Below are 10,155 nucleotides of genomic sequence, written 5' to 3'. Positions count from 1 at the left end.
AGTGAGAGAATGAATGAATTAATGTGTGGATGCACAAACATATATATATAAATGATTTGTGTGAATGAGTGAGAGAATATATTATTGTGTGAATTAGTGAGTGACTATAAGTGCTTGTGTGTATCATAGATGTGTAATCGATTTGTGGAAAGGCAAAGATGGCACAAGCAGGGTGTTTGAGCCTTGGGGACAAAGTTGACTCAGGCTGGGCTGTTTCGGGACAAAGATGGCAATTCCTATGTGTGTAATTTGGGTGCTGGTCTGGTTCTATGTGGATAGTGTGGACGCCAGTGCTGGCCTTTTGGCGTATCTATTCCTTTAGTTTTTATGTGAATTCCAGTTGATCTATACATGCTACGTTGGGTTTTGTGTTATTCTTTTGATCTATATCTGCTATGCTATGTTTCCATACATTATTTATGTATGTCTGCAAATACAGGTTTTGTATGTCTTATTCAGTTGATCAATACCTGCAGTGCTGTTTCCATGTATTTATTTAATCTATACCTTCAGTTCCGAGTTTACAGTTGATTTCCAGTTGATCTATACCTGCAGTACTGGGTTTGTGTGTTCTGTTGATCTATACCTGCTACGCTTTGTTTCAATACATTATTATTGTATACCGACAAAAACAGGATTTGTATGTCTGATTCTGTTTATTTGATCCTAGGGGTTCTGTGGACCTCAAACTACTAGAATTAAATATTAGTCTTCTAATGCTATGCGGGCAGCACGATATTTCCCAAATTGAACAAACAGTGGCTCAAGTCAAGAGAGGATTCTGTTATATTTTAGAGCAGCTTAGTGAGGCAACATTCATTTTCTATTCAAACCACTGTTTGTTATTTTGGGGAATCTTGTGCTCCCACAGCAGTAGCACACACTATAATTTCAAAAATTGTTGGGTGATGTACACAGAACCCCCTGAGATTTTGTATTTAATGTAAGTTTAATGTAAGTTTAAACTAACGTCAGGAAGATTTACTTTACTGAGATGGGGTAAAGAGTGGAATCACCTCCCAGCAGAATTGATAGAGGCTATAGTACAGTGAGGGGATTTAAAAATGCATGGGATAGGCATAATGCTCCTAAATGTTAGACAAGACCTAGGATTGATTAATAGTTCAGCCTTTACATCAGATAAAACAGACAGCCTAGATGGGCTGAATGGATCTTATTTGCTGTCACATTCATTTTCTATGTTACTCTACAAAAAAAGAAACATTCCAAGATCACTTTTTCGCCAGTTAAACACATCTCTTCACAATAATGGCCATTGGCGCTAAACATGCACTTATGGATAGGGAAACTATCAAACTATTAAATCTTATAAAAACTACCTAACATCATAATTAATATGTAAATGACAATTAACCATTTCAGTGCCTGTGAGGAAAGCTGAGCATTAATTTACTTCTAATCCTCCTCCTGGTCCTTCTCCCATCTCCCCTGTCATTGTCTTCTCTGCAGAGGAGACCAGGCAGGGCCTAAAGAAGGTGAGGGAGCAGGTAAGGGCAGATACAAGGCAGGGGGTGAGGGCAATGGCACAGACAAGGCAAAGAGGACAGAGAAGAGGAACAGGTAGAGAGGAATAGGGTGCTAAGGAGAGGGGACTTATCTTTGGGTAACAAATGCATTTCCAAATAAAAAGCCATTTCAAATTACATCCAAAACAAATCTAAAATGATTTTGGGCTTAAGTCTAGTAAGCAATAAACTCCATTATAGGCTTACTCACTATCACTCTTAGCCTATACTACCCGAAAGTCCTGTTTTCACAAGACAGCCCAGACATTTCGGCTCTGTCCCTCTATCCTGGGTACAGGATAACTAAACTTCAACTCTCAAGCAACTAGTGACTTAATGAAATTGTTGTCGACCTATGCCCTCTACCATATATCTTACAGGATGTTCTACAGAAGCATACTTCCTCCCAGGCATTAGACTATTTATCCTCCTATTACCATACTCCTCACATCCTTATAATCATAGGTTGCCTGCTTCTTTCAATTTGCATCAAATTGCTGGGAACATTGCACTTCCAAAGGGACTGGCTTTGGGGAGAGGACAGAGTTAGCTACACAAAGGGCTTGCTTAGCTGTCCAGTGGGTGGGGTTACACCATGAAAATAGAAGTAGAAGGATTGCATGGGGTTTAGATGTAGCTAAATGTGACCCAGAGATCTGGGAAAGCAACACTTTACTTGGAAACAACATGTCTAACCTGTCGAGTTCCCAGTCATGGCCAAAAAATCACTCTTGGAGAGTTCTCATGTATAATTAGCTTGCAATTTAACTGACTGACTATTCAGGCCTCTGTGCGCATGAGTGGCAAACACTTCTATTGATGGGCACACTTACCTGCAATGGATTGGCTGCTCCAAGCTACCAAACAGTGGCCAAAATCATCAGAACAAGGAGGGGGCAGCTGCAGCAACACAGCTGTCACTTCTAGGTCAGATAAGTGTTTTGTTTATTTATCAACTAAATCATAGGTCATGTAAATAGGAGTCATATGTAAATGCTTCATTCTGTCTTCTGTTTTTGAGAGAGTTATTGAATCTAGCCCAGAGTCTCTGCTTAAATAATCTTTAACAAGCTTTCTCAAAAACTATTTGGTAGTGTTTAACAAAGGATGTGACAGTGAATGCATTTATATTAAGTCATATGCCAATCAAAGCATGAATGAAGTGATCATACTGTATATTAAAATGATTTCTCTTACTTTAGATATTCCTCTATGAGGTATCATGACCAGAGTATTCTGTCAGAGAATACTAAAAATATCCAATATGTATCAAAAGCAGATATGTGCAAACGGGCCAAAAAGTATTCAGACAAATTTTTTGGTTCATATTTGTCCCAATTGTTTTCAGGCAATGGATAACGTTCCTTCCCCATTCAGTTCATCTGTAAATTAGGGGCATTTTTAATTTGGGAACATAATTAGTTGCCCACTTCCCACATTCACATTCACATTCATTTTCTCACACTATCAATCTCTCACACTCTCTCTTGTGCTTTCTAAAAAAATGTCTGGTGCGGTCCCTGTAATTGGTATGTAAATTAAATACATACACTACAGTAGTACGCTACAGCTTCTCCAATCCACCCCACACCGGTAAATTCTCTGCACTAAAATAAACTATTACTTTATTAATAATCTTGTCCCTTCACATGTAAATGCTGATTGGCCAGAGTGACAAAAGTAAGGAAAAACTCCCACAGCTTGTTGGACCCATCAATCACAGCCATTATAATCAATGAGGCCACCTTTCCTGTTTTGGCTACTTCTACCTTTCAGTCATTGGTATGTACCCTACTACACACAGTCCCTTTCCACTTTACCTAATCAATGAGCACCAAAACAGCTTGTAATGGTAGTGGCTACACTTTGCAAAGAAAAGTTGAATCCTGACAAAATTTCAGCACTTTTACAATTTGTTCTCGCCAGTTTCGTCAGAGATCACCCTTTTTCGGAGATTCGTAGGAATGCACAAAACAGACAATTTTTGTTAAAAAAAACAAGTTTGTACGAATCTGAATGCACAAGTCTACTATTCATTATGCTATGCCTACAAAGACTTGTGAACAGTTTTGTTCTTGTCAATCTGTGATATGCAAACCGTCAGTCAATCAGAACACTTAAGATAATTCTCAGAGATATCATGAAATGCGTGAGGCGGTATTTGTCTTGAAAATTTATATGTGGACAAATGAGGTAGAAAGTTGGAGCAATCAGAAACAGTCTCTTAATTAGGGCTATTGTATTAAATATAAAGTATTATATTACTGTATTACTGTGTATTTTTATATTAACAATGTTGTGTGTGAGTATAAGGTACAGTCACAGTAGCAATTGGAAGACTTTTACGTCTTTACAAAAGACCAGCTTTGACATATAACTTCCATAGTATTTTTCAACCAAAGAAAAACTCAGTTTAGAATGGTAACTTCTTTAAATACTGCTATTCTACTATGTTGATTTCCTACTATGCACATTTCTGTGTGTTAACATTGGGGTTTGAAACCTGAGTACTGTTGCATTACCTTGCTATAACTGCAGTGCTATCTGGATAAAGTGGCTGTAACTAAGCTTCTCTTTTTCACACACTTCCTTTCAGTCAGTGTTTTAACAGAATGATTTATATACATGTATTTGTAGTGGTCCAGTAGGTTGAGACCGTGTCCAATCGGTCTATTGAAGAAAGGGCTATAGAGTGTATGTATTGAAGTATGCACTTTCCATGCCAGTTTTAAATTGAATTCAATTAAGTAATCTTGGTCAGTTATCACTTCTATGCAGTTGTATATAACAAGTGCTGGTTTTACAAATAAGTGTTAATCCGAACTTAATATACTGAATATTGAGACGTTTAGACAACCATGCTGTGAAATTTGTGCATGCTTACCAAATGTACCAAATAATGCATGCCCTTCTATTTTTGATAACGAATGTGACCTATGGGTTTACTTATGTGGCACAGAAAATCCAGTCCTTGGCAGGTTGGCAATACTTAGCTTAGTAGGCTGTTACAGCGAGATGTCCAGGAAAGAGGACACATTTGGTCCACAAACCGCAATGTAGTCGATGCACAATCACCAATCTTTTCCAATATACATACGCAATAAAGAAAAGCGGACACTGCTCTAGCAGATTAACAGCCCTTTGATGGAGTCTACAGACATATTAAGGGAGTTGCTTTTCTATGGCTTCTTAGTGCTGATGAAGCTGTTCTTCCTCCTTCCTGTTTTGTTTTTTCTTATCTTTCTCCTTGCTTTAAAGGTTTCTAGGCACATGCCCATATTGTGACATGCATAGGATTTGTATAGTGTCTGCACACAGCGCTTCTTAAAAGCAGTGTCCATTTAGATAAGGATGGGACATTACCATCATGTCCTGAGAGTAACAGAAGACCCGTTGCATAGTTATTCATTTAAAAGCTGGAATGTGGGACTACATTGAGTAGTTGAGTCTAGCTTCCCCTATTTTGTTGTTGAAGTAGCCCCAAGCGCTTTCATTGTCTTTTATCCAAAAAACGATTTCTATTCAGGGCATGTTTTGTTGTTTATTTTTTTTCTGGATCTGAACTTTTTTACTGACGTAAGGTATTTCCCTCCGCCAACTTAAACTTGATGTTAGCAGTGCGATCCCATTCTCTGAAAAGCCTAGACAGTCTATGGCATGTACAAAATAGACATATTAGTAAAGTGAAGAAGGGGCTAGTCTAACTGTAAGGGTTAGGCTGACTTAGGAGAGATAGATGGGAACATGCTATTGTACTGGTGAAATATTTGCTGCTGAGGTAGAAGGGTAAGCTACAGGCTGCCAGACCCAAAAAGGTGGTGACTAATGATGTAGATGTAGGTGGGGATGAAGTGGAGGATGATGCTTTAGTTGAACACTAGAGGGCATGGTGGCCTTCTGAACCATTATGAAGGGAAGCCAGGTCACTGACTCCATCACTAAAAGTCATCAAAGTTGCAGATATGAAATTGGGAGACCATCATCCATGTGTAAATGTGCTTTATATTAGGGACAACCGACTAGACCAGTGCTCCTCAACCTTCTTCTCAAGGCACACTTAACAGTCCAAGATTTAGGTATTACTCATGTGTGTCTCAGGTGTTTAAAGTGTTTTGTTTTTAAATTTTGCAACACCTTAGAAACACCTGAGTAATACCTAAATCCTGGACTTAAGGAGATGGTTGAGGAGCACTGGACTAGACCACAACAACTAGCCGCTTTATTAGATACTGGGACGTTAGAAGGTTGATGTACACCTAGGTATCAGGTGCAATCCCAAATGCAAATAGGGAAAGGCCCATTTTTGGGGGAAAAGACATCTCATAGAGACAAACTATTCATGCAGAATTTTTGTTGTCAATAACAACAAAATACAAGGCCTACACATTTAAATTTCTGGGTATGGTATGGTATAGACCGCAATCTGGTTTGGATACCATAGCTTATCTGAATGAACCAACAAATGCAAAAGAAGCCCAGGCTCTATTTGGTATGTTTGGATTCTGGTGCTCCTTTTTGCCTCATCTTGGGATAATTTTGTGGCCAATTTATGATGTGACGTGAAAGAAGGTTACATATACTTATAAACAAACTTAAGGTCTTGTTACCAATGGGGTACCTCAGGGATCTGTACTTGGACCCATTCTCTATAATGTTTTTATTAGTGATATTGCAAAAGGTCTTTCTGTTAAGGTATGTCTTTTTTTCTGATGAAAAAAAGATTTGCAACAGGGTTGATGTTCCTGGAGGGATAAGTAAAATGGCAATGATTTTGTTACTGGAAAAGTGGTCGGAGCTGTGCCAACTGACGTTTAATGTGAATAAGTGCAAGATAATGCACCTGGGGCATAAAAACCCAAGGGCAGAATGTAGAATATTCTTATACTGTCCTAACCTCAACATCTGAGGAAAAAGATTTAGGGATAATTATCTTAGATGATTTAAAGGTAGGTAGACAATGCAATAGAGCAGCAAGTAATGCTAGCATAATCCTTGGTTGTATAGGGAGGGGTATTAGCAGTAGAAAGAGGGAAGCGTTAATGCCGTTTTACAGAGCATTGGTGAGACCCCAATTGAAGTATCGTGTACTGTACTGGAGACCATATCTCCAGAAGGATATATATACTTTGGATAAAGTTCCGTGAAGGGCTACTAAAATGGTTCAAGGATTACAGGATAAACTTTACTGGGAGAGGTTAAGGGATCCTAACATATATATATATAGCCTGAAAGATGTGATGGGGGGAAATGTTAGAAACATGTAAATACTTAAAAGAATCAACATGATAAAGGAAGAGAGTTTAATTAAAAGAAGAAACACTACCACAACAAGATGACATAGTCTTAAAGGTTTAAAAGTAGTATTATGAAATACTGTTTCCTGAAAGTGTAATAGATACAGAAGTGGAAGCTATTAATACAGTGAAGGAGTTTAAGTAAGCATAGGGTAAGCATAAGGATTATCTGACCAAAACCCAGCTAACATCATTTGAACATTTGAATTTTGGATTGTCACAGGAAATTCAATTGGACAGTGGTTAAATCCATGAGATGATGAGTGAAGAAAAATTATGTGCACTGGATGTTTCAGATTTCCTATTATACGCTGAGGGCCTTATAGAGTGCATCAACAAAATGCTGAGACAACAAATATGGAAATTGACAGCAACACATACTTTACGGTGGTAGCATCTGGTATTGGATTAGGTAGTTAACAATAGAGTCATATACACCTTTAATGAACTAGAACTAGAAATAAAAAATATGAGGGAAATGGGACCCAGAAAACACACATCTGCTGCATTTATTGCTTTTGTTTTTATAGGACTACGGACTCAATTAAACATTTATTTATATACACTTCATGACTGGATGTCAACTCATTGGCTAAAGACCAATAGCTATCCAAAACAAAAGACAAGTGACTGTGAGGAAGTGAGGAATTTGCAGGTATATTGTGAATTGGGAACACCTTTGATGAGCGTCTACATCTGCTGTATTTGTGAGTGCAAGAATATAAACACAAAATGTATGCAATTTGTTACACAGTATATACTATGTTATGATTTTTCTTTTTTTTCTTTATATAATATCGGTTATAAATGCTCAATCAGGATTGTCTTTCAAGCTAAAAAACAAAGCAGGTTACTATTTATTTTACACTTTGAAACAACAAGCACATATTGATAGTTTTTGCTGTTGATACTATATGTAATTGTCTTAGAGGACTTAAAGGTGGCAGACAATGCAACAGAGCAGCAGGAAATTATAGCAGAATGTATAGCAAGTGTATAGGGAGAGGTATTACCAGTAGAAAAAAGTGTTTATGCTGTTGTACAGACCATTGGTGAGAACTCAATTAAAGCATTGTGTACAGTACTGGAGACCGTATCTCCGGAAGGATATAGGTACTTTGGAGAAAGTTTAGAGAAGGGCTACTAAAATGGTTCATGGATTACAGAATAAAACTTAACAGTAAAGGTTAAAGGATTTGAACATATATAGCCTGGACGAAAGACGTGACAAGGAATATGTTAGAAACATGCAATTACTTAAAGGGAATCAACATGATAAAAAGGAGCGTTTAATTAAAAGAAGAAACGTGTAAATTAAAGCATACTTAATAACCCTATAGGACAAATAGTGGGCCTTTTGCCAAATATACATAGGGTAGTGTAGAGGGTTGGGTGCCTTTCCAATCCTCCCCATAATTAAAAGAGAACAATGGGCTCCCACTTTTTATGATTATTATTATTTTTTTGTTTGTTTAAGATTGTATTTTCCCTGTGGCATACAAGTTGGAGGTCAAGTTAAACTTCCAGCTTGTATAGACTTGAATGCAATCCACACATTTTAAAGTTGCAATCACTTTTGCCAACTTGCAAACAAGTCAGCCATTAATAAATGTGGATTATAGCTTATGAGGACATCTAGTTTAGTAACGGTAATCAAGTTAACCGTTTAACTTGGTTGATGACTTTTAGTAAATTTAAGAGGCCACAACATTTATTAAATGTTTCATAGTTACCACAGAATTTAGTAAAAGTAGTACACCATTTCATAAATATAGATCCATTCTATTTTTATAGTGCATCTGGTAGATTTTTGGCTCTAACTTTGCTCGGTCCATGTATAGCTGACATGAGTAGATGAGTCTTTTCCGGCAATGAGCAGATTATGATCTGTGCTCTGTGAAATTGCTAACAAGCTTCTTACTAGGCAATAGAAATCCAAGCTCAGCACATTTCCTCACAGTGTTTCCAGACCGTCTGCTGCTGCACTGAGAACAGTACAGCGATTGTCAAATCAGTTCCACACACCTGGGATTCCAAATCCGTAGAGAATACAGTCTGTGAAATACTCTGTGTTTCCTGCTTTGACCTTGGTCTCACCGTTAAATCTCTAGATAACATGACACATGGGCCAGAACGTGATAATGCAGACCCAATTATTTACCGTTTCTGTTAACCATTAGAGACCTGTGTTTACTTGCATGCTCCTTGTTCCTTTTTGTTACAAATGCAACACAAAAATCACAATCAAGGCTCGCTTAAACTTAACCCCTTAAGGACTGAGGATAATATTATAATATTACAAATTGTAAAGAAATGGACAAAGTATTATATCCCCCACTGTTTTTTATCATGGAAGATTCAGTTTTAGATAATCGCCTGGTTTCCCTTCCTTCAGCAGCAGACCGTCCTGCTGTCTGTAAGCTGATTGAAAGTTTGTTAATGTGTTCTAATGAGCACTGATTACAATTTAAGTGATTGAATATCTGAACAGCTGTTCAGGCATTCCTAACATTCCTTTTGTATAATGCCAAGGCTCATGCATGCAAGAGAGATCGCTAAGCATGAGGCAGGCTCTACAGGGTCCATAAAGAGACCCTCTGATGGAGTCTTTGATGATCTCATTGCTTGTTGGTTGGCCAACAACACAAGTTTGCAGCATTGACTTAAGTCAACTCCCACAATCATTTGCAAAAAAAATTGAGTGTATGCAAGTTGGCAAATAATTAAGTTGCCTGTCATTTTAAATGTGAAAACAGAACAATAGTAATAAAAATAAATAAAACACGTTAGTCGCTTTTAACCCCTTCAATCCCCTATAGACGTCCCGGGACGTCCAAAAAACGCCCACTAAGAAACCCCTATGGAGGTACCGGTACGTCTAGCCCTTCGTGCAGCGTCAGGGACACATCCCTGCCGTTGTACGGGAGACCAGGCTGTCGTTTGACAGCCTGGACTCCCCCCTGGCAGCAGAAGCCAGCGTCGCTGGCTTTCTGCTGCCCGATCTCCTGTAACAGCTATACCGCAGATGCTCTTCCTCTCTCCGCCGCTATATAAACTTTGCGAGAGTGGGACGGGATATACTGTTTCCTTCAGAATCTACGAAGGGAAGGACAGCCACCTTGATCCCACTGGCTGCCCACAATCTGTGGGTACTAGTGGGAAGATAGTGTGGGACCTGCTGTCCCCCTATTTGAATAAGAGCTACCACCTCTGGGTGGATAACTTTTATACCAGCCCAGATTTGTTTCATTTTTTATTTTTACAGCAGACCCCGGCATGTGGCACTGTTAGGCCAACCCGCAAGGGTTATCCTAAAAACCTTAGATACCCAAAGC

Source organism: Sceloporus occidentalis, unplaced genomic scaffold (assembly GCF_023333645.1).
Source record: "Sceloporus occidentalis isolate IW3139 unplaced genomic scaffold, rSceOcc1.0.p SCAF_33, whole genome shotgun sequence".
NCBI lineage: Eukaryota > Metazoa > Chordata > Lepidosauria > Squamata > Phrynosomatidae > Sceloporus > Sceloporus occidentalis.
The sequence above is the reverse complement of the archived record's forward strand: the minus strand, read 5'-3'. Positions refer to the sequence as shown.